We start from the raw sequence: 25,555 nt of genomic DNA, 5'->3' as shown, positions 1-25,555 counted from the left end.
GATGGCTCAGCAGCTAAAGAAACTTGCTACCAAGTCTGTTAACTACGATTCAAACCCCAGAACCCATACGGTAGAATGTGAGGACTAACTGTCACAAGTTGTCCTCTGATCTCCACCCATGTGCTGTGGTGTACCCACTCTCATGAAAAAAATCAATCAATATAGAAATCTAAAACTAAATTGAAAAAAATAATGTTACCACCAGGCACAATCCCTCAAGTCTGGACCCTCAAGCAGGAACCAAATTACCGTCCCCCTTTTAAGTAACTTACCCGTTCAGTGGTGCTGAAACAGAATAATGGACCAAAGCTATGTGGGAAAAGCACCTGATCTTGCCTCTTCGTTGGAATAGTCAGCAGCGAGTCAATGTTGCCAAGCAACAAAGCACTGACAAACTATTGTCAGGGGCTGGCATGTGAGAAAGGATGATAAGCCTCAAGGGCCTAGTAGGAATAACAAGTAAGCAATCAAACAGTTGCCATTGCTTGTAGCTCATTGTACATTAATATAGCTCATTGGGTGCATTAGATCCTAAGGAAAAATATGAAGGATGGAAATGGGAGTATCAGGGAAAATCCTGAGAGCGAAGACACAGCTAAGAGGGAGTCAGGGAAATGAGTACAGTTGAGCACAGTATCCATTCAGCTTTTATTACTTTTTTTTTTAAAACCAAAACAGGCTTTTTATTACTGTTAAAGCTGTTAGAATAAACAGCTGGTATAAGGCCTTTCTTAGTTTGGATTTCCATCCGTGTGAAGAGACAACATGATCAAGGCAACTCTTATAAAAGCAAACATTTAATTGGGGCTGGCTTATAGGTTTATAGGTTTAGTCCATAATCATCATAGCAGGAAGCATGGCAGCATCCAGGGAGACACAGTGCTAGAAGAGCAGAGAGTTCTACATCTTGATCTGAAGGCAAATAGGTAAAGATTGGCTTCTAGCCCGGGTGGAGCCTGAGCATAGGGGGAGACCTCCAAAGCCCACCCCCACAGTCACACACTTCCTTCAACAAGGCTACACCTTCTCCAATAAGGCCACACCTCCTAGTAGTGTCACTTCCTATGGGCTAAGCATATTCAGACCACCACAAGGCATAAAATTGTGGGGTTTAAATACAACAGGAAGTTTAATGACAGGAATTCTGCCAGTAGTACCTTCCAAGTTCTCCTCATGTCGTTTGGTCTAGTAGTCTACCTACATAGCAAGCCTGGGGCCAGAAGGAAGTGTTTTGTACCTTAAAGCCAAAAGCACTGGTGGAGGTCTGACCTTCTGGACAGCAGCAGGAATTCCATAAACAGGCTGAATTTCAGTAAGAAGGCACAAATGGTAAGCCACATTGTATCAATGTATCTAGTGTAAGAGTGAAAAGTCATCAAAGGTATCTCAACTTGTAAATAAGCAAAATGTAAAGAAAAGAAGGAAGGTAAGCCAGTTTCTTATTTGGCCAGATAACCTTCTACATGAGTGCCTACAGTACTTATACAGATTCAGTTATATTGAAAATTGTAGGCACCAAAGTTCCAAAATATGATAAAATTACACTGCAAAGAAGTTACAAATAATTATTTGTTAAACAGAGTCTTAAGAAATAAACCCTAGAAACTTTATGGTAGGTTTTTGTTTGAGTGACTCTTTGACGTTCATTGAACATTTTTTTTATATCAGATTAAAGAAGAGGCAAATGTGACAGGGTCTTAACATAAGCCTACAAACTAACAACAGGTAGTATTAACAGCGAATGTGGTTCACTGAGACTCCTAGGTCTTTTATGTGTCAGAAGGCCCCTTGTGCACAACAGTCTTCCCTTTGCTTCTTTCCACACAACTTTTTTCATGACAACTTCTCCCCAAAGGGAATTTTCCTTCAGAGGACCTTCTCTATGGCATCCTCAGCCACTAGAACACAGAGGTCTAAGTGTGAATCTCAAATCTACAACATCTTGAGCCAATTTCTATAGTAATTACTTTACGATATCCCTTCAACTATTCTGGAAAGAAGTATGAATGCATGTATGTATCCATTTATGTATCCATTTATGTATGTATGTATGTATGTATGTATGTATGTATGTGGTATAAGCTCATCTGTGGATACACATATACGTGGGGGAGTTGTGGGAGGGTAGAGACTAGAGTTAGTTTGTCAGTCGTCTTCCTCAGTCTTCACTTTTTCTTCGCTTTCTTTTCTTTTTTCCTTTGACACAGGGCCTTTCACTGAACCTGAGTTAGAAAGCTTGAGGGATGCTCCTGGCTCTGCTGCCCCAGTGCTGGAATCACAGGTGTGCACCATTGTACTCAGCTTCTTACATGTGTCCTGGGATCCAGGCTCAGGTCCTTAACGCTCGCATGTCAAGCACTTTAGCAACTGTACCATCTTTCCAGGCTCTGAAAAGAAATATTTCAACTGTTTTCATATATCCGCATGTATGTACATATAAACATATATATTCTCATTAGTATATTGTTGATTTTTAATGTTATATGTAGGGATATTTTCTTTTTTAAAGTTGGATAATGTTTATTTGCATTTCAGATGTTAATCTCTTTCCCGATTGGGATATTTTCTTTATAGATCTCATTATGTACAGTAGAATGCAATTCCTCGGGATAATGGTGGTACATACCTGTAGTCTTAGCTCTTGGAAGTGGAGAAATGCATTCAAGGCCAGCCTCTGCTAGATAGTGTGTTGGAGGCCAACCTAGGCTACATGAAACCATGTCATAAAGTCCATCACCACTTCACAAGAGACTACAACATCACAGGACTAACAAATAATAAAGCTGACTGTCAGGAACTAAATACTTTTATAGAATTGTCTTAAATGTTACACCTACTCATATAGAATGAGGGTAGGTGGTACTACCTTCCACAAATCACGACCATCTTAGTAAAATTTAAACAAAACATCAGGACACATGCTGCAATTGCATCCATTTATATGGCACTTAAATCTGATGGGGATTTCAGTGAACAGTAAAGTTGCACATACACAAATGTTCACCACTCCCTTGCCTGCCTCTCTCTACCTTCTATAAAACAAAACACAATTGCTTAGATAATTACATATAGGTTTTTTCAGCGACATAAATTTCTTAGAACATTAAAGTTCCTGCAGGGTTCTTCCCTGTTGTTTGGGATCATCTCTTTCATAGCAGGCAGATAAGCAACCTGACCCTTGATCTACAGTTCAAGATCTAACCCCTCTCCCAAAGATGCCTTTGAGAGAAGACCACCCTCTCCCCACACCTTGAGCACCACTGTTCTGAAATCTAGACTTCCCATTTCCTTTTGTCAAACCCAGCTTGCAGCTGACTGCCAAAATAGGAAACAGCTGAAACTCATTTAGCACAAAAATCTTTGACTGACAATTTTATCTCTGTTTTCCTTTCAGGGATAGTTTACCTGTTGTTAGAATAAATGGCTGGTGTAAGGGAGAAAATTGTAGGGTTCCAAAACACAGCAGGAATTTTGATGATAGGACTTCTGCCAGCAGAACCTTCCAAGTTCTTCTGCCATCTGGTCTACCTACAAAATAAACATATGACAGACGCAGGTGTTTTGCACCTTTAAATCAAGAGTGCTGGTGGAGGTCTGATCATCTGGACAGTAGCAGGGATTCCATGGACTTACCCAGTTCCAGAAGGAAGGCAGGAATCTGAAACTAAGTCACCTGGGCTGGATTCAGGAAAGCAACACTCTTCTTAACTATATTTAGGGAGATGTTCACGGAGGGGTTTAAGGAAATAACGAATCCAAGTCAGGAATATGCAAGAGGGGAGTCTTATACACAAAAGTGTAAGCACAAAAGAGGAACAAACCCACATGGATAGTGCAGAACTCTGAGGGCTGGGGTAACCCTTATGTCTAAATGACAGAGATAGAAGCTGTTTCAGAGAACTTAAGAGCAGTGGCTTTTACGGGGTTTGAGGCCTTTGTGAAGGATGGCATTCAGTCTGAGCTGACCCTTCAGGAAGGGAATTGAAGATTCTTCCATTCTCTGTTTACTAGAGAGAATAAGCCCAATGGTGTCAGAAGGCAAAGCAGGCTGTAAATATTGCAGAGTCCACCTTCTGGGCAGTGAGAAGCGATAAACACATTCATTTACCTCTGCCATACATGGATGGATACAAGATCAAATTGACTATGTTGTGCAGAATATACACCATGTAGGGTGTGTGTGTGTGTGTGTGTGTGTGTGTGTGTGTGTGTGTGTGTGCTTGTAGAGTCCAGAGGTCAGCCTCGGGTATTATTATTTAGGGTTAATAAGGGTTAATAACTGAAACAGCGTCTCTCTTTGGGGTCTTGGGCTCCCAACTTTGGCTAGGTTGACTGGCCAGCGAGCTCTAGAGCTCTATCTTCCTGTCTCCTCAGTGGTGGTATTATAGGCACCTGCCATCATGATCGGTTTTGTTCATGGGTACTGGAGATCCAACTCGGGTGCTTAGGCTTATACTACATGCACTTTCCTGACTGAGCCATTTCCTCAGCCCTACAATTTGCTTTGCAAAGTGAAATGGAGCAGGTTGTATTTGAGACCACAAGCTAGGAAGATACGAAGTGGAGCTGGTAGAAAATAGCTCTAGGAAATTCTTGTTTAGTCTCAGGCTTCTGTCAATACTCAGTTCTTAGTAACTGAAGACAAGCTGGTGCAGAAGAAAGAGTACAGACTTTGGAGACAGACCTGGTAGGAAAATTGGTGCTGCCTGGCAAGGAGGGAAGAAACTTGGACCAACTGCGTCACTTCTGCACCTCGGTCTCCTTTTCTGTCTAATGCAGAAAAGAGGTTGAAGAGCCCAGCCCTGTATTGTCATGAAGACTAATGGGATTGCAAGTAAAAAATGGCAGTCATTTAAAATGCCTATGCATTGTAGGTGTTCGGCTAATATTAAACTAGGGTTCTCAGACCAGCTATGTCAGCATTTCTTGTGACTTTGTAAAGGTATGCAAATCCCTGAGGGGTGGGGCCCCGTATTGGGCATGCTCAACTGTGAGAACCAAGTTACACTTTCTATGATCTGCTGGAGGAAACCTCCAGATTCCTGTTCTTGTGGAAGGAGAGAGGCATGCCATTGTCCTCTCCCAGTCCTCTTTCTGACTTACCCTACTGTTAGAGCTTGCTCCTAATCATCAAAGGTAAATTTCGTCTTGCTGTCTATGTAATAAACTCTAGATTAGGCAAAAAAAATCTGTCTTGTACTTCCCTATTTGGATAGCTAATTCTAACCCTGAGGTCAAGTATTGATGTGCTTTGCATCCACACATCTAAGCCTCCTCCAAGGAGCTTTTTCAATAAGTAAGTTAGGATCTTGACTTCTCTGCTTCATTCTTGCATTGCAACTACTTTTCATAGGGCCCTGGGAAGAGAGACATTTTACCCTGTGATGTCCTCCAAAATTATCCCCCAATAATCTCAACTTCAGGTATTCACACCCTCCCCATTTTCTTATCTGTAATATTGTAGTTGTAACACTGTGCACCATCTTCTGAGTTTATAAAGATGTGTTATCCACCACCACCACCACCCCGTCTTATTGCTATGTATTGTGCATAGGAATCTATGAGGAAGTCATTTTTCCAACACCCCTGTAAGTAAGACTAGAAATGGAACCTTCAGCTGCACTCAAGAAGACAAAAATAGCCTTGGCTTATACATGACTGAAGCCCATGAGATACCCTAAGCCCAAAAATCACAACCAAACTATTCCTGGCCCTTTGGAATTTGTGTGAGATAATAAGTGTTTATTATTTTAATATACTAGACTTTGGGGAGATTTGTAATATTGCAATAGGCAACCATGAAGACTAGCCAAAAATGTAGGCATGGCTTTGGAATTAGGCAAAGGAGGCAGGTGGAAGGAATTTAAGGATCATAGTCATGAAGTTGAGGTTTAAAATAAAATGAGAAAAACTGTATTGAAAACAGGTCTTAGAATCCTATGAGGTAGAGCCAGAAATCTTAAAAACAGCGTTGTGTGCATTGATGTGTAAAACAGAACATGTAAATAAAGAACTGGGTGAACCAGCTGAGGGGATTTCGAGACAGCCTGTTAAAGGTACCATATGGCTTCCCTTAGCCCTTTCTAAGACATGTGGAGAGAGGTAAGTTAAAGGTACGCTAACTAGGTAGGAGCCAGGACTTGAAGAATTGCAGTCTCTAGAGATGGTAAAAGATTTTTAAAATTAAGAAATGCCTTAAAAGCAAAGGTTAAATCCAGGGCATTGTCACGGTAACACGGCCAAAAGTTGAAGCTGAGGGAGGGACTATAAATTCTTTGCTATGATCTCGAAGTCATCAAGAGAATGCCTAAGGAGCACCACATCACACAAAAGACTGTTGTATTAGTCAGCTTTGCGTTACTACAGAGAAATAGTCAAGGTAGACAGCATATAAAAAGAAAATGGTATATTTAGCTTAGAGTTTTGATGGTCCATTTACTACCTCACTTCATGGTGGACTATGGTGGGCATGTGTTAGAAGCAGACAGATGACTGGAGACCCAGAGAATGAAAACAAGGATGCCTCCAATGATCTAAAGATCTCTCGCTAATCCCCAGTTTATAAAGGCTTTACTACCTCCTAATCGTACCACTCTGGAGACTAAGCCTTTAATATATGAACCTTTGTGGGAGAATCACCCTTCAAACCAATTAAGGCTATGATTCATAGATCCTCTCAAAGTAGGGCTTCTAAGAAGCTTAAGAACATTGCCTTTCACAGAATCACAAGATGAAAAAGGGATTTAATATCTTGCAGGCATATTTGTGTGACATTTGTCTAATGGAATCCACCAGATAAAAGTCACAGGAGATTCATGAAAATTTTAAAAAATTAAAATCAGAAGACATCTTTCTAATAAGAACCCCAAGGGGTAGAGACAGTCAAGGCATACCCATTCTATACCCATTCTATCTTTATTGTACTGAAAGCTCAGAAAATATTGGTGTCCATATACTACATTCTATGAAAAAGGAAGTGTAACTCAGAAGGTATAGTCAGAAGCATAAGATAATCCCAGGTTAGGACTAAGTCTTACAGGAATTCAACATTTTTTTTCTTTTTTTTTAAAGATTTATTTATTTATTATACATAAGTACACTGTTCCTGTCTTCAGACACACCAGAAGAGGGCACTAGATCCCATTAGATGGTTGTCAGTCACTATGTGGTTGCTGGGAATTGAACTCAGGACCTCTGGAAGAGCAGTTGGTGCTCTTAACCACTGAGCCATCTCTCCAGCCCGGAATTCAATATTTCTTGGTTGGATTTGAGAGCTGTCCCAATTCATCTCCTTTAGAATATTAATACATGTGATGTTTATTCTATTCCTGATCCAACATTGTAGGGTCAGTGTTTGCATGTTCCCTGGTCCAGGGGGAATTGCACTTGCGATGGTTTTTTTGGGTTGTCCATATAACACTCCCTAGAATTGCCTAGGAGACAAAGCTGTGGGCACAACTGTGAAGACGTTTCTAGATTAGGATAATGGAGGTAGGAATGGTACCATTCCATGGGCTAGGGTCCAAGACTAGACAAAAATGAGAAGCTGAGCTGAGCAACAGTATTCATTGCTCTCTGACCCTTGGTATGACCAGCGCCTTACCCCCTGCCACCATGTATCCCCACCATGATGAATCAGGGTAACTCTTTTCTTCCTTATATTCATTTTGTCTATTATTTTTTGTCACCACAGTGGGTAAAATAGCTAACACTCAAGAAGAACCATGTATGCAATTGGACACGATTAAAATGACAAGACTCTGATTCTTGAGCTGACACTATTATAAAATAAGAATTTTAGCAGAGTGGAGTAAATGTGTTTTATATGTGGGAGAGACATGACTCCTAAGGGCCTGAGGGCAGACTCTGACTGCCAGACTCTAACATGGCCTTCTACTGGTACTTATACACTGTATTGTCCCCTGCCACACTGTGGTGGTTTGAATATGCTTGGTCTAGGGAGTAGCACTATTAAAAAGTCGGAGTAGATGTGGTCTTGTTAAAGTGTGTCACTGTGGGCATGAGTTTTAAGACCCTCATTCTAGCTGCCTGGAAATAAGTCTCCTAGTGGCCTTCAGACAAAGATGTAGAACTCTTAGCTCCTCCTCCACTGTGGTGCCTATACACTGCCATGCTCCTGCCTTGATGATAATGGACTGAACTTCAGAACCTATAAGCCAGCCCCAATTAATTGTTGTCCTTATAAGAGTTGCCTTGGTCATGGTGTCTCTTCACAGCAGTAAAACCCTAAGACACACACTGTATGGGAACTCATCTGCATTAAAGAAAGACAGGAAGAGATGTTATGTCGTTTCCAAGACACCATGGTTTCCTTTTGGTCTCTTTTCAGTCACTCTGTCAGGGGCTATGTGAACAAACTGGGGAGTCTCTGCTAACCCTTCAGATGACTCCAGCCTCAGGTGATAGTTTGACAATGATCTCCTGCGTCACCAGCATCCACCTGATGGTACTCCTGGGTTCTTGACCTTCAAGACTCTGTGAGATAATGGTTGTTTTAAGCTCCTAAATTTGGGGGTAAGTTTTTAATGCAACCACAGACAATTAATATACACTTCCAACGGATTTATAGTACTTACACTACACACTATACAGAGATTGTTTGGATAAATAGCTGATATCCATGTTTTTTGGGACACACCCTGAAGGGAGCTTTCTTTTCCCCGTTGGGGTAACCTTTTTGCTTGAAGTAAAACTGAAGTGCAGCAACTTTCCAGATAGAGAATATTCACAGTCATCTTTAGCACACTTTATCTAGGCAAATGAACGCAAAAACTTTCTTGGCTCTAACCTAGAAACAACCCCAGGTAAGTGTCATATAAAACTGTTAAACTGGGCTGGCTTTAAGAACATGAATATTTTTAATCTTTTCCTAAATTTTAAGTCAAAACCCCTTATTTATTATTAATTCACTTAGAAAGACGAACCTGGAAAGTTGGCAATAATTCTTTTAAGGTAAGGCTTTTCGTGAAAATGTTTTTAAGACACCCAGATGGCCCTACAACTTCAGCATAGCAAGTAGCACGTATAACTTCTATTTGTCCCAAAACTCTTGTGTCAGTCTTGATATTATTTTGCCTCTTACTCTCATTTTGAATGGTGGTGAAAGCCAATGAGTTTTTAATTAATCAGCTCTGTACTCCCCTAACAGCGCATGTGCACAGGGGTTGGTTATAGCTGACCAACCTTTTTCTCCGTCACTCCAGTGAAGGAGCAGCCTCCTACTGCCAGTTACGATTCACATTCTTAGAATTAGATCTAGAATTAAATTTCAAACCAATATCTGCTTTCTTTTTCTTTTTCTTTTTTTTGAAAACAGGCTGCCTCAAGCTTCTAGAACCTTCTTTTTTAGGACATGTAAGAGCCTGTTTTCTAGGTCATGATCAAGGCACTGAGACCTCAGGTCTAGAAGCATTTTGTAGGAAACAATTGGAGATCTGTCTTCCCTGTCAGCACATTCCATGGGTATGCTATACTGTCTGGAGAGAAAGCTCCTTAGGCAGCAGGCTGCATGGACAGCACATACACACACAGTCTGTATACATCCAGTATGTATCTCCATAACAGTCTATATCTATCTCTACGATCACCTCTGCTTGAAAAAACAATATGAACAGACAGAAGCAAGTTGACTGAAATGTAGATAACACTAAAGACTGGCTAGATTGAGAAACACATGCCCCAGCTTCTCCAAAATGGGATCCTTTCAGGATCTTTTTAAAGAACCTCTGTACCTTTGTAAAGTTGAAGATTGTGTGACAGTCACGTCAGCACATAATACTGTAGGAATGGGTTGCAATTTCTTCCTATGTTGAGTGTCATGCCTCCCTTTATTTCTGTCTCGGATTTTCACAAGCCACTGCTCACTTCTTCTTTTCTTCTCCCCAGATCATGTCACTACCCAGCTGGACCCTCAGTGGGGTGTGGTACCAGTCTGGTCCTAGCTGTAATCTGGGGATACCTTGACCCAAGGGGGACTGAATGAGGTGCATCACGAGAGCTTGTCAGATCCTTAGCAGCCAGAGAGGAGAGCAGAGTTCCAGGAGCGTCACAGAGGAACCCCAGGCCTCCTTCCCTGTGAAAATGGGGGACACCGAAGTGCAATAGTTTTGTGCAGGGATTTGAACAAACCTGGAGTCAGTGTTAGATCAGCAATAAAGTTCCAATAAGAAAAAAGGACTTCTGGTGAAAAACACAGCCTGGCCTGGATGGAGACCTAACATTCCAGTAGGACCATGTTAATCACCTGACCAAGGGATCATCTCTAGGAAGACAGGCTTACTGTAAGCCATGCTAAAGGGATAGGTGGAATAACCTTTCTTTTAATGAAATGTTTATTGTACTTTTCTTTGCCAGAATCCCCACCTGATACCTAATCTTTACAAGTCGAGCCACCGTGAGGTAGGATGGATCTGCCTCTCTGAGTCAGGACTAGCTTTATCTTTTCCCTGTCTCTTTCATTTAGATGAGGACCAGAACCTAATTATGCTTTTACTGGTTCCTTGGGCTTCCTTACTTTTCTCTAAAACCCCTTCTATACTACAGACCACCATGTTGGGACTATTAGGCTGGAACCCCCGCTCATGCCCCACCCCCTGCACAAGCTGAGAAACCCCATCCTCCCACCCCTGCCCCAACTTGGAGAAAGCTTTGGACCATCATGTCATCACTCTTGGTCTACGTGTTCTCGGCAAACTACCCAAGAGTGCCCACCCAGGGGCTCTGTTTCTGACCACATATGAGCATAATCCTGGCTCTTAGCTCACATTGTCACCTCCCAAACCCAAGACCCATAAAACCTCCTTCCATGAACCTCCTTCCATGGGTGACTTCCCTGAGCTTCACCTGTGAGAACTGTGAAACCACTGGAGAGCTGTCTCCTGATAAACCTGCCTTTATCTACTTTTAATCTGGTCTGATCTGGCCTGTCTGTGTCACTGAGGGAGAAAAAAAGCCTACTAGTGATGTCTGTGCCGTTAACAATGTAACAGCCCCCTTCCCTCCTGTCCTGTCACCTCCCCTGGGCAGCTCCTGCGATCTTACCGCTTTCCTACCCTGGTGTGTTCTTTTAAACTCTAATAAAATTCAGCCTTCTGCTTGAATCTATTTTTATATTCTTTTATTAATAAAACAAGGAAATTAATAAACCCCAAGAAAGGGAGCATAATTTTTCCAGGATCATCTGGTAAATACAAAGGGAGTTCTCCAAATTCCAGGAAAACTTGGAAATTGTCCAGGTCTGTTTGAGATATTGACTTTTTTTCAGGGCTTTCTCAAGGACCAACACAGCTTTCTCCGTCTACACTCACCCTGTGTTTTGAACGTGTCTTCCTGTGTATATCCATCCATGTAACAGTGCATGTCTTTTACATTGTTTAAGGTTGCAGCAATTCAGAGAGGTCCCATGTATAGAACACTTGTCCAGCTACCGATGGCACTTCTAGCCACCGGCTGAGGCAAACTCCTGCTGGGGCCTCCATGATCAAAGAACTTGGTGTCCAGGTAACCTGTGTAAATTTCTCCTTTTAGGCTTTTAAAATGCTTCTCCTGGCATCAGCCTCCTGAATACAGCCAGTTTACACATATTCCTATTGGAGTAAACATTATTGGTTGTTTGAGGACTGTCTCTCTTTACATTAAGTGCACCACCCTCAGGAGAACTCCCATGAGGCAAGAACTCTGTTTTCAGTTCAATGCCGTGCTTTCAAACTTCCCTAAAGTTCTACCAAATCATGGGACAGCCATGATGAACACAGACCAATCCTCTATTAGAGTTCTGGCCAAGTTCCCTTTCCATTTGTTTTCCCTGAATAAAGACTCTGTTGTGGACAGAATTCTTTGCAAGATTTCCTTTGACCAAACTTTTGCAGCCGGAAGCGACAGGAGGCACCGGGGTGATGGGAGTGAAGATGGAGTTTCTGAATGAGGCTCTGAAGTTTCGAGTTCCTCTGAGAAGAGCTATCAGGCAACGGTTTATCACAAATTGACAGTACCATGCCTGGAAAGCCACAGCAAGTCTCCAAGGACCTTGTTGCAGCCTATCAGACCGAAACTGACTTTATTGTTGCAAGGGTCTCATGGTTTTCTGAGCCTTCTGTGTCATCCAGGCTCATGGCTTGGGGTGTAGCTGCTCACTTGGGCTGCAGCCAACAGACTATGGAGTGGAACAAAGAAAGACTTGTGTCTCTGAGGCTTGGCAGTAGAGAAATGAGGATAGGAGAGCCACTGAGTGTTAGTGTCAAAATACCTGCAGACTGGTTGGCCTGGTTTCTTTGCGATCGTCTGACTCAACAGCAACAGGTAGACAACAGCCGCTTGTCTATGGATAATAATAGATCCTGATTATTCAGTTCCTCCCACGTGTTGGACAGCATGTTGAGCGTTTTATATACACAGCTTTAGAAACTCTTGACATAGATGATAATGCTATTTTTCAAAATTAAAAAGCAAGGTATTACAGAGAAATTCATTTATTAATATATTTAATATTAATATTGTGGTTAATATGAACAGTGTTTGTGTGTGTGCGTGTATGTGTGTGTGTGTGTGTGTGTGTGTGTGTGTGTGTGTGTTTGTGATATGGCATATAAACTCTGTGTGTGTGTCTGCTTGTGGAGACCACAGTGGACATCAAATATCTTTCCTCAATTGCTCCCTACCTTTATTTTTGAAAGGGAGGGTTTCTGACTGACCTGGAAGCTCGTTGGTTCAGCAAAACCAACTGGTCAATGAGTTTCATGGATCCTCATTCTCTGCTAACCCCACCCCCAGTACCGGTGTTATACATGAAGGCCTCACATCAGCTTTTTTTTTTTTTTTTAAATGTGAGTCTGGTGAATCCAAACTCAGATCTTCTTGCTTGCATTGCAGACACTTTACCAACTGAGCCATTTCCCCAGCTCCAGAGGAATTTTAGTAATTAGTTCTCTATCAGTTTTCTGGTAAGTAGTTAAAAAAAAAAAAAAAGACCCACTTGACCTTGGTGCACACTTAATTTTACTATGACGTACACATTTCTAAAGCTCAAACTAATAAAAACAGTAACAATGAATCCTGAAATTTACAATGTAGTGCACTTTGTAGGGTTTAGGAAAGAAACCACTTCGTGTGGTTTATTGGAGTTGGTGTTCTAAACTTTGCCACTGGGGACTAAAATGCCCCACTATATGACTAAGAATAAGAGCCAAAGAAAGAGCGTCCCTGAATCTCCATCCGCATGGAGCTGGTCTCCTGCAGCCTTACACGGGGGAGGGGCTCTAGCTTCTTGAAGGATCTCAGGCATTCAATGTCAAGAGAGAGCATTTGCTTTGGTGTGACAAATACAATCCAGGCTCTGAACACACAGTCACACATTCTCAAAGCGTTTCCATCTGCACACAGTTTCAGCAGATAGTTTGAAATAATGGGAAAATTGGTGACTGACTTCCTTGTTTCAGGATTTGCTTCGTTATTGTATAGACATAATTTTCTGATAATGTCCAAATAATTTGTGAGCCCTTCGCCAGTCACATACAAGAATGCTTGTCGAGACCCTACCACAAACATCATGTTGGCAAAAACCATGTAGTCACCAAGACAAATTTAAGACTCAGTTTTCACTACAAGGTGTATCAGTCACTGTGGTTTACCCCATTAAGGGGAACAAAGGTTGGCTAAGATTAGTTCCCCCTTTTTTGAAGCCCCCGGGTCTTCTTAAGAGGACCAAGGAAAATTAAGCAGAACATTTGTAGAGGGTAAGGACCATTTCCACCCCTCTACCCCATCACAATGTTATGATTGTACTTAACAGAATTAATAATAGACTCTTCATTTCCTATAATATCAAGCTCTATGTTAAAACGTATCATCACTCCAAATGCTTTTTAAATCTGCAGTTGTCTTTCAAACTGAGACCCAGATTTGGCCTGAACACACATTTGGTTCTTATACCTTCTGCATATTTTATTCTGTACCCACTCCCATTTCGAAATATAACTATTTACTCTTTCTATCCCAGAGAATTCTACCCTGGAAGTTTGGCTACTCGCTTCTGAACGTGGCTTTTTAAGGAGTTCCTCTATTCTCAACATTTCCTATAAACTGGTTGTGAGAGCTCAAAGCTTGTCTCCGTTTGTCAGTTTTATTGGTAAAGATGATTTATAACTGGAGCTTTCCCATCCCATGGCACTATGTCATGAAGTACAATGCCACAAGGCCTATCAATTTTAATGATGCTAATTAAGATTGATGAATGTATTAGGAGATAGCTCCATATAACAGTAGTAGATATTGTAATGCTTTATGGACAATTTGCTCTGTGCTGGGTCTGTTTCATGGACATGAGCTGCAAGTCTATCCACCGGACACTATCTGTGGGGATCTGGTCCTGCAAGAGCAGCCAGAGGCTTGCCTTCCCTGAAAGGGAGGGAGAGTGGAAACTAGGTAAGATGCTAGGTCTCTTTCCTGGCCACCACTGCTCTGGAGTTGGTGTGGTATGGAGCTAGGAGCCAAGGTCAGGGCCACCAAGCAGAAAGTGACTGTAGTGGGCTTGGGCATCTTCCAGTGGCAAAAGCTTTGGGAGGAGACTTCTCTTCCCCAAAGTTTTACAGTTCTCAGATCATCTTGACAGATGCTCTCAAACGATCTTTGAGGAAACAGCTCTTGTGCTTTATTCCTTATGCACAGGGTCTTATATACATTTTGGGGTGAGTTAGGGTCTAAAAGCAGATGTTTTCTATTGGCTTGGGCTGAGATGTTAGGGATGCCTCATCCGCATGTGGAGAGGCTTCAGGCACTGCCCATATGTGTGTGGTGGTCACATGTTCCAGGACAGGAACCTGGTCAGGAGTAGATGAAACACCTACCATCCTCAGGAATGAGGGCACTGGGGTTCCTGAATCCACTCAACGTTACCAAATTTCTGGTATGGCCCATTTCCTCACTATTGCTAATAGTTACGTTTCTAAGTTTGTTGTTCTGCCTGTGTTGGGCAGAAATTTTTGAGGCTGTCCAGATTTTGAGTGAGTTGAAACAGATTCCTTAGAGAAGTTCAAGCCTCTATCCTATCTATTTTGGTAGTAAAAAAAAAAATTGTGGTATAGTAGGTGACTTAGGTGAGGGGCATGAATTTTTCTGAGTACAGTCGTGAACTTTGACTTCCTGTGTATGTCTGTGCTAAGCACTGATTTCTTTCTATATTGATTTTACACAGTCTTCCACTGTGCCAATAAGATCCTTTTCGATTTAGGGTCCATGTGCTTTTAAATGAATTCTTTAGATTGTGACTGTTTTCTTGCTTTCAGGAACAAAACCTTCCAGCTACTTTGTCAAAATCCTGGTGTAGAAGACAGACAGCCAACTTTGCACAAAGGAGCGCCTCTTAGAGGAGGAGAACATGAGGAGATCTTAATTTGATCCTAATTTGATTTCTACTGCTGTGATAAGACACCATGACCAAGGCAGCTCATAGTATAAAGAGTTTATTTGGGATTTACTGTTTTAGAGGGTTGGTTAGAGTCTGTGATCATCATAGTTGGGAACATGGCAGTGGCCAGGCATGGCGCCAGAGCAGTAGCTGAGCGCTTATATCTTCACCCACAAGTACAGGACAGAGGGAGCTAACTGGAATGGCATAGACACTGAAACTTCAAAGCCCTCCTGCAGTAACATACCTCCTCCATTAAGGCCACTCCTCTCAATCCTTCCCAAACAGTTCTACCAACTGGGGACTGAATATTTAGGCATATGAGCCTCTGAGGGCTAATCTCATTCAAAGCATCACAGAGAATTTCCCTCTTCCCTGAGGGTATAATATTTATATAGAAAATTTAAAGCTTAGTTTTATTTCCCTTTGTGGAAATATGTCCTTTCTGTGTTTTCTTGAGAATACGACTACAGAGTCTGACTGAGGCAGCAGTGAGTGAACTTGTCTCAAGCACTGGAAATTGCCCTTGCTGTTTGAGAATACCCAACCATGAAGCCTTGGACTCAGAAGTAATGCTTCAAATGTGCATTGGATATTACCAATTAATTTAAAAGTAAATGTTTGCTCATTTTTTTATCGAGACTTTTAACGTATCTTCCATTTTTGTAGATACTCAGTTTTATGCCTATTAACTATTTTTTGCTTCTTCCTTGGTTCGAAAGTCTGTTCATTTTATTTGTAGCATTCATTTGCAATTCTTCAAATTAGCATATGAAAAGAAATCCAACTTTATTAGTAACCAAATGATATGTAAATTAAAACAAGAGGTTTTTTTATTATAATCTATACAAAGACTTTTTAAAAAATCATATTATACTTCAGGGAGTCTTGAATGGCAGTTTTATTTTTAAGGCCCACCCTGCTCTCAGGTTTCCCAGCTTGCTCTTTCCGTTGGATATCTTCTGTCTCTTCCCTGCTTCAGCCTCAAGCCCCTCTCCCCAAGCCCTCCCTCTACTCTATCTCTCTTCCGGCTGATGTGAAGCTGCTCTGCACAGAATTCAAAGGTCCACGATTGTTTTCTTGCCAGGCAGTACATATTTAGCCTGTGTTAACAAGGTATCAAAAAGGCACAGAAGCCATTTAAAATGTAGCCATTGGAAAGGCTACAACCTGGGGCTAGAGAGCTGGCTCAGAAGTTCTGAGAGCTTATTACTTTTGCAGGGGACTCAAGTTTGGTTCCCAGCAGTCACACCAGGGAGTTCAGTCAGGGAACACTATCTCCCGTGGATACAACACCTCTGGTCTCCAACAGCACTCATGCATATCTGCATACATATGCGCACACAAGTAACTAAAAGCAAATCTTTAGAAAAGAGAAATGTTTAAAACTCTTCAGCTTATAGGATTGTTGTTACCTGCCACACTTGGTCCATGGGCGACAGTTTGCTATTCTGTGGCTTAGATCTTGCCTCAGTGAAGAGCTCATGCCACAGGGCTGACAGATATGCTCAGAATGGCGGATGCTCTGGGTTCAGTCCTCAGTACAAGAAAAGGAAGGGCTGGCTGTCCAGTCGTGGTGATCCAAAGTACTTAGCTTCTCCTATGTTCTCTCACCTCTACTTCCAGCTTGGGTTGTGTGTTTTCTGCAGAAAATGCTCCCCTCAGCAACTGAGAAAAGCCTAGTCTCCCTCTGATGGCCATCAAGGGAATGAGGGCATGCGTCCTTGAGCCATCAGGAACTCAGCTGTGCCATTGATTTGAATGAGTTAAAAAGTGAATTTTCACCTAGAGCCTTCAAACAAGATCCTAGCTGATTCTTGGTGTGGGCTTGGCGAGGTCGTGGGCAGAGACCACTGACCTCCAATTTTGGGACTACAAAACTCTGAGATAATAAATGAGTGATGTTTTAAGCCACTTAGTCTGTAGTAATTTGCTATACCTCGATAGAAAATGAAAACACTGCACATTGTGGTTTGCAGGGGACAGGTCCTGCAAATGTGGAGGAGCAGACACAGAAGGGCAAAGAGTGTTCTGAGAGCAGAAGTCCAATAACCAGAGAGACCATAGTTCAATTGTTTATACATCCTAGAGCCTAGAGGCACTGGGCATCTGTGAATCACTGTATATATTCTCAATGGCCATAAATGTTTCATCGCCTGTAGAGGGAGGTTTTATTTGTAATGATGAAGGGATGTTAGGAATTTCAGGTAATTATTGTCGATCCTGTTGGAGAATGGTTTAGTTAATTGCTGAGTGTCTGCCTTTTTTTTTTTCCCCAGATGGGTTCTTTCTGCCTGGTGAAGTGTTTGCTATTAAGGAATAGCTACTAGGGTAATTGTAGAGAGTGGTTGGGCCATCCAGAGGAGGTTTGACATCCTGGCTCCATAGGACAATGGCAAATGGCTACAGTACCTATGGCATACACCTGTGAAGGCAAATATCAACCAAGGCATTCCAAAGGGCGCTTGAGGATAACAAAGGGCTCACCCCAAATGCTTGCGTGTAAAAACCCAAACAGAATCCAGAAGCCTAACCACTTAGCTTTTAGAAATCCATTGTTTCATCCAGACAGAAGCACTTAGGGGATCAGAACAGCTTATTTCGGTGTACACATTGAGAAAGCACAGGACAGTGGAGCTTAGCGCCCAGAATCTCATGATCAAAGATTTGTGAAATTCACAGCTACCGCACCAAGAAGATGTAGCCCTTGGAAGGCATTTTTGAGTTCTCCTATGAGATCGCAATCTAATTGTGGTGTAATCGCCAGCTGCTGATAATGGTTTTTCTTCCTACAGTTTGTGCTACCCAGGGTCTGTTTCTATTAGTGCTAAAACAGTACTAGGGCTGTCCGGGACACCACAGCAGCAATAATCAGAAGTAGAAAAGGCAGATCTGCTGAAACCATTTCATATCAGAAGGTACAGCACTCAATTTCCTTGGTAACCAATTAAGCTTAATTGTATTGGATTGTCAGACCTCATTAATGAAATTCTGTATAGATAGTTTCTAGCACTGCAATATTACCTGATTTCAGAGCGAGAAATTGAATATAGGGGGAGAGATGGGGCTTTATCCTGATTTTACTGTAGCAACTCTAATCAGGAAAAATAAATAAAACATAGTACAAAGGGATGCTGCCTAATGTGAGCAGAAGTAATGAGAGAAACAGAAAACAATACATTTGCAAGATGTAACAGAACAGTCTTAGTCAGCCGGGATAAATAACAGATGTTAAAACGGTCAAGCAGAGCACAGAGCTTTGCAGCACATCAATGTGTTAGGCTGGAACCCCTGCTCATCTCCTGCACAAGCTGGGAAACCCCGTCTGCCTTCCCCAACTCTGTCCAGAGAAAACTCCCTGGCCTGCTTGGAGAAAACTTCGGGCTAACACATCATCACTCCATGTCTCTGTTTCTGGTAACCCACCCAAGAGTGCCTGCCCAGGGGCTGGTTTTTGTTTTTGTTTTGTTTTTTTTTTTTTTTTGACCATGTATTGGCACAATGCCAGCTCCTAGCTCACACATCGTCACCCGGTACCCAAGACCCATAAAATCCCCTTGCTTTAGCCTGGATGCGTGACTTCACTGACCTCTACCTTTAAGACTGGCGCACCCACTGGAGAGCTGTCTTTTAATAAACCTGCTTTATCTACTTGTAATCTGGTCTAATCTAGCCCGTATCTGTGTCACCGAGGGAGAGGGGGAAAAACTATCACAACATATCACCTCAACAGATTGCTTGTAAGTAGCATGATGGAGTTCCTTTTACAATCACAGTGGGAAAACATGGCCCTTCTTTTTTGGAAACTGAAATTACTATCTAATGATCCCACTATTACTAACCCATGGCCATACTTTATAAATGATATGAAATGACCTATCTTCTGGTTAGCAGGGTTAAAATGGAAGTTGGATCTAAAGATTCAACTAGATCAAGTTAAAGCTGACACAATATGATCTAAGTGACTCTAGAGAAAGCAACCGAACATGTTTCGCATGTGTGCGCATGCATGTCTTCGGTGAAAGGATTGGTTTGGGCTCCAGAAGAGAAAGGAGGAGTCTTGATTAAGACACTAAAGGGTCAGAAACAAATCCGACAAAAGGTCTTTGATTGGATTTTGGTTAAAAGGAAAGTTTAAAAAAAAAAACCACACATTGGGTAAATGTGACTGTTTATGAATTATTCAAATACGAGGCAGGGTCTTCACACGAAAGAGATGACAGGGTCAAAAGAACTCAGTCATAAATCATTTAATGAAGAGACTGCCAAGATGTATGGGCAGGGTGTAAGAAGCAGTAAGTTGCTGACACATCCGTGGCTTGGCAGAGAGGCCACGGCCAGCCCTTCTGAGAGCAGAAGGAGCAACCCTAGAGAGAGTGATGAGCTCAGAGTAGTTGTTGAAAAGGTGTTGCCTAACGAGTGGCAGATGCAGACAATGCTGTGGCACTAACTTGGTGGGGAGAGGAAGAGAAAAAGCACCAGGCTCTTCCCAGGCTCTCTGGTTCTTGCTAGTGTGCCTCATTGCCTCTGGTTGGCATTGATTGGCTGTAGAAGCCAGCCTCTCCCCGATCAGAGCTAAACACAGATAAGTGGATGAGGCATCTGAGGATCAAAAGCAAGGGGAGTCTAAAGCACAGCTGGGTGTTTAGAGTGGATTAGAGAATTATCACTAATTGTTAGGTGTGATAATGGTGTCGTAATTATCAGAGAATGAATGGCTTTAGGTGTTTTTTAAAATGCATGCTAGAGTATTAAAGGATAAAATGCCATGATGTCTCACATTTGTTTTGAAATGGTTCAGCAGGATATGTCAGCTAAATGAAATACTATATACAAAATAGGTATAGAAACAGGTATATTGGGCTTTTTTTTCCCTTTACCACTGCCAGCTTTACGCATTCAGGCTCCAATTATGTTGCACATGAAGAAGTGGTTCTTGTGCCTAGATGCCAAAACATGGCATTTGTGTATGTCTTGTTCACACACAGATGTTCATATTTCCTGGGTATTTGAAATAACCTTCTATCATAAAGAAATTTATTACATTGTTTTTAAGAACAAGGATAGCTGTAAGGGACAAGAAGGTTATCCACAAATAGTATAGAGTCAATCCAAGAAAACTAGAAGAACTTTTAATTTAATTTTGATTTAGAGTACCGCATATGGGAGCTTTACAAGTCAACTAAACATAGAGTAGCAATGGCTAGAGATTGGGAAGGGTGTGGGTATCTAGAGGGTGAAGAAGAGCTCATTACAGACCATACACATGTGTAGAAACATCAGTCTGAACCTTAGTAATATGAATAACTCATATCCATTCATAACAATGAACAAACCAGATCCCAAGCAAGTAACAGAAAAGAAGTAGCTTTTAAAAGAGGAGACATAAAACAATAATGGAAAACAGGAAAGCGGTAGAGGGGGCTCTTCGTTTGAGGACCACTGCTCACCCTTCCTGTCATGAACCCACCACACCCCATTTTATCATCTCCTTTTCTCTCTGACACACAAAGGTGGGGTTGGTAGGAGGGTCATGAATTATCAGGTTGTCATCCTAATTTAAAAAGTCATCTGTTGCCAACTCCGTTCACCTATATTTTGGTCTCTTATTGATAAGCCTCTTAAGAATTATTATATTCCAAGTCTTTAGCCCTCACATTACTAAGATAAATAAATATCTATGTAATCTTTATTACTTCCTATGTCTCTAAACAATACATTTAGGTGGTGCTGGGTGATGGTCATATCTGAACCTAGACCCATCCTTTGGTCTTCCACAATCCTGTTGCGATAGGCTGCTTTGTGTAGTAAAAAGCTGGGCTAGCTCAATCAGTAGAGCATGGGACTCTTAACCTCAAGGTCATGGGTTCATGCCCCACATTGGGTGCCAAAATATAGTATAACCAATTTAAGCTTATCCCTGACTGGCTTACAAATAAATGATACTCAGACTATGGTTATTTGATTTGGCTTTGACAACCCCTAATGTACTCTTCTAACTCCCGGCCTGGCTACCTCTCCAGTGGTCTACCCCAAATACTTGCTGTTTCTCCTGGCCATGTGCTCATGGTCCACCTCCCCTCATGGCAGTTTCATCTCTCTCCTCTGTCTCCTTTCTCCTCTTCCCTCACTATCCCCCAACCAGGTCACTCCAAGCCCACCTATCTCTAATCCCTCTAGTAATTAACTGTAGCCAATTTTATTTAACCAATAGTTTTAAGTCAAGGAACAAGATTTGCACAACAAAAGCTTTTAACTATGAGAAGCCACTTGTAGGCCTAGACCTTCTGGTATAGAATTCAGCATTACAATCCATAGCAATAGACCAAACATCAATACCTGTATGCCATAAATTCCTTGATGGCCAAGCCTTTTGACTTATTCTATGTACCTTACTATGGCTCATAAGGTATGCTGTAATTTGGTTTTGGTTTTGATACCAGACTTAAATCTAACCACTCTTTACCCAAGAGCCCATACACAGGAAATAAATACAGGAGAAATGGGAGTAAATGGGAAAGACCTTGGATTCATTCAAATGCTGGCACTCCGGAAAGATGGTGTTGTCTTCAACTACTTCCCCCTGGAAAAGACCACTTTCAGGAACTCAGGTATGCAAATGGTTTTTATAAGAGAGGAGATGTGTGGGGCAGTGGCAGAAAAGGTATACTGGTTAGCTTTAACTGTCAAGTTGACACAGCCTAGACTCACCTGGGAAGACAGTCTTCATGGAGAAATTTCCAGATCAAGCTGGATGGTGGGTAGATCTGTGGGGAATTGTCTTGGCTGTAGATCTAAGTAGGAAGACCCAGCCGACTCTGGGAGACACCATCCCACCATCCGCATCCCACCATTCTGCAGGTTCGGTCTTGAGCTGTGTAATAGTAAAGAAAACAAGCCAGCTGGGAAGCAAGGAGGCTGCATGGGCCTCGTTCTGGCCCCCCTGTCATGCATATTCTATACAAACAATTAAAACGCGCGTCACCCAAACTATTTTCATCCCTGTTTCACAGATGAAGAAAGTTAAGAGAGCGTTAATTGCTCTAAAAATGATTGCTGACCTCCCAGGAAAGAAGAGCTGGCTGACTGCCAAGTTTCATGGAAAAACAAAAAACAAAAAATAAACAAAAAACCAAAGCCAGGCCTGCCTTGCTGCCTTGCTCGCAGATGGCTGAACTGAGATTCAAACCCAGATAGTCTGAGTCCTTTTTTTGGAGGTGGGGCTTTCCCAGGCATAAAAGCTGAGCCGGGCTCTACCATGGCTTCTATTTCAGCATCCTGATCTTGCAAACAGATCAGCAGACACTATCCTCAGCCTCCAAGGCTACGCTGAACAGTGCCGTGGGCAAAACGCCATCCCATCTTACCGCTATTGAATTCCAGGTGCTGATCATGCCAAGATGGAGCCAGGGCTTTTCCAACCTTGAAATTTAGAAGCCATATAACCAATTGTGTGACGAGTGTGTGTCTCCCTTCTGAAGTATGATATCCAGGTCAGCAGACTGCCATATGCTCTCTCAAGTGGGGTAACTAGAGACCCACACGTCTCCTTTTTTTGCTCCTCTCGGATGCAACTTCTCAGTGAGTGCTGCTCCATTATGTAAATAGCAAGCTTGGAGAAGAACTTGCCAAGATCACATAGCCACATGGCCAGTAAGTGACGTACAAACTCAGACAGCCAGGTCCAGATTGTACCATGCCTGACCGGTTAGTGTCAGTGGGTTGGGTAGCTTTTGTATCCCCCCCCCACTCCCACATCTTTGCATTTCTCCACAATGTGCAGCACACAGAGACTGCACATTCATTGTCACTGGATATGTGAATGACTGTAAAAATGACAAGACATAGAGACAGCAACCTGGAACCCATCCATAAAGCCAGCCCAGCAAATTTTCTGCAAACATCACGGGTGCTTTGCAAATAAATGATTTGAATGTAAACTAAAATTCAAAACTTATTACATCTGTCAGTTAAATGAAAGAGCCAATAAAGGACACATCCTGCCTTCTGATATAGGAAGAGTGACCCTTTAAGGCAAGGCTTAACAGAGTACATGATCAATGTTAAATTGTGTGACAGACTCCAGAGCCTCGAGATAAACGAGGGATATGGGGTAGCTGGCACCAGGATCTCACAATTGATTCTTTAATAGACTGTGAGGAACAGTGTTTAGTTAGAGGTAAAGAGAAGGATTTGCCCAGGGATGTAATAAAAAAATCACAACAAAGAAATAAACACAGAGCATTTGATGGACAAGTGGGGAGGGAGCTTGCTCAATATTGGAGGATGCAAGGTTGGAGAGAGTGAGGAATCAGAAAGAAACATGACTGGAACACTGCCTTGGTTACACTTCTTTGCTGTGATAAGACACTACGACCAAGGAAAGTATTAATTGAGTGAGTCCATGACCAGCATGGTAGCAACTTGGTGCAGACAGGCAGACGTGGTATTGGAGCAGTAGTCGAGAGCTTACATCTTATCCAAAAGATGGGGGTGGGGGAAGATAGACAGATAAAAAGACAGAGAGCAAGAGAGAGAGAGCAAGAGTGAGAGAGAGTGAGTGAGGGAGACAGAGAGAGACAGAGAGACAGAGAGAGACAGAGACAGAGAGAGACAGAGAGACAGAGAGAGACAGACACAGACATAGACAGAGAGACAGAGAGACAGAGAGAGACATAGGGAGACAGAGACAGAGAGAGTGAGAGAGACAGACAGAGAGACAGAGAGACAGAGAGACAGAGAGAATGAATATGAATCTGAGCCTGGAATGGGCTTTCGGAACTTCAAAGCCCACCCGCATTGACACACCTCCTCCAACAAAGCCACATCTCCAAATCCTTCCCCAAACATTTCCACCACCACGTAGGGACCAAGCCTTGAAGTAACATGGGCCATTCTTATTCAAGCCGCCACAGATTTATGGTTGTTTCCAATGCCGTGAAGGTAGAGTGTACGCAGTGTCTCTGGGAGGTAGAAAGACGTAACGAACATACCAAATACTAAACATGTCTTGCAAAAATGAAAAGGATAATGATATTCAGACAGATGGGAAGAAAGCCCATTAGGTTGTTGTTGAATTTTAAGCAAGTAGTGGAGGGAGCTGATAAAGAGAGATGCTCCTCCCACTACCCACACTCAGGACTTTGGAATGAAATATTTATGAGTGCTGGGTAATAATAATGTTAAAAGGAACGGGGGTTGGGGCAGTGGAATCAATGCACGAAAGAAGGGAACAGGGGGGAATCATACTAAAATACCCTGAGGAATTTAAATTCAATAGATATACTAACGTGAAAAATAAACTACTAAAAGAATAGAAAAAAATGTAATTTCCAATCCAGTGCCAGGACAAAAACAATTCAAATAGAAAGAAACAGAACCTATTGGACCATAACAGTAAATACAGTTTATCTCTCAGTATCCATGGGGAATTGGTTCTAAGCCCTTTTGCAGTTCCCCCTTGTGGATGCTCAAGTCTCTTTTTATATACTTTTTATATACTTGCATATAATCTACATATGCCATCTGCATACCCACACATATCCTCTCATATATTTCAGACTATCTCTAGGTTACTTATAATACCTCATATATTTTAAATATTATGTAAATACTTTTATCCCATACTGTTTAGAGAGTAGCAAGAAAAAAGGCTATACATCCTTAGTATAGCTGAGTTTTTCTTCTATTAATTTTATCTATTATTACTTGAATCCATGATGCTAATTCCACACATAAAGATGACTGTAATATGAATGGAGGCCCAATCCATGTAAGGATGAGAAGGACACGTATCAATTCTCAGTAATGGTCCACTCAGAAAAACAAGTAGACCTAGGTTATATAGCTTCAAAAGGCTTTAACCATCTCCATGATTCTATTTATCATCTATCCATCCACCCATCCACCCATCCACCCATCCATGTACCCACCCATCCATCCATCCATCCACCCACCCACCCATCCACCCACCCACCCATCCATCCACCCGCCTATCTAATCAAGTGCATGCGCACTCAGAGGCCAGAGGCCAGCCAGTGTCTATCTCCCCATTGCTCTCCACCCAGTTCCTTTAAGGCAAGGTCTCACACTGAACTTGAAGCTTGGCATTCCAGCAAGGCTGCTGGGCAGAAA

At 42.1% G+C, this 25,555-nt stretch overlaps 2 long non-coding RNA genes across 18 annotated transcripts in view; one reads left to right on the top strand and one right to left on the bottom strand.

The window, feature by feature from the left end:
- LOC120100714 (uncharacterized) overlaps positions 1-25,555 on the top strand; it is a 135,169-nt gene that overhangs the window by 42,686 nt on the left and 66,928 nt on the right. For 4 of the 17 annotated variants that reach the window (XR_015673999.1, XR_015673993.1, XR_015674005.1 and 1 more), the window contains exon 4: positions 2,208-2,281. The exons of 3 other annotated variants lie outside the window; for them this stretch is intronic. This is a non-coding gene — a long non-coding RNA (uncharacterized LOC120100714). Of the gene's footprint in view, positions 1-2,207; positions 5,181-9,906; positions 11,119-11,547; positions 12,481-21,892; positions 22,033-25,555 lie in introns of those variants that run through there. 10 more of the 17 variants (XR_015673994.1, XR_015674004.1, XR_015674000.1 and 7 more) reach the window with 6 other exon arrangements.
- LOC147996074 (uncharacterized) lies at positions 631-22,621 on the bottom strand. Its single transcript, XR_015674006.1, has 3 exons — positions 22,133-22,621; positions 3,406-3,528; positions 631-2,387 (listed from the first exon to the last, which is right to left on the bottom strand). It is a non-coding gene; the product is annotated as an uncharacterized LOC147996074 (long non-coding RNA).

This window comes from Rattus norvegicus, chromosome 2 (assembly GCF_021556685.1).
Source record: "Rattus norvegicus strain SHRSP/BbbUtx chromosome 2, alternate assembly SHRSP_T2T, whole genome shotgun sequence".
Taxonomy (NCBI): Eukaryota; Metazoa; Chordata; class Mammalia; order Rodentia; family Muridae; genus Rattus; species Rattus norvegicus.
The sequence above is the reverse complement of the archived record's forward strand: the minus strand, read 5'-3'. Positions and strand labels throughout refer to the sequence as shown.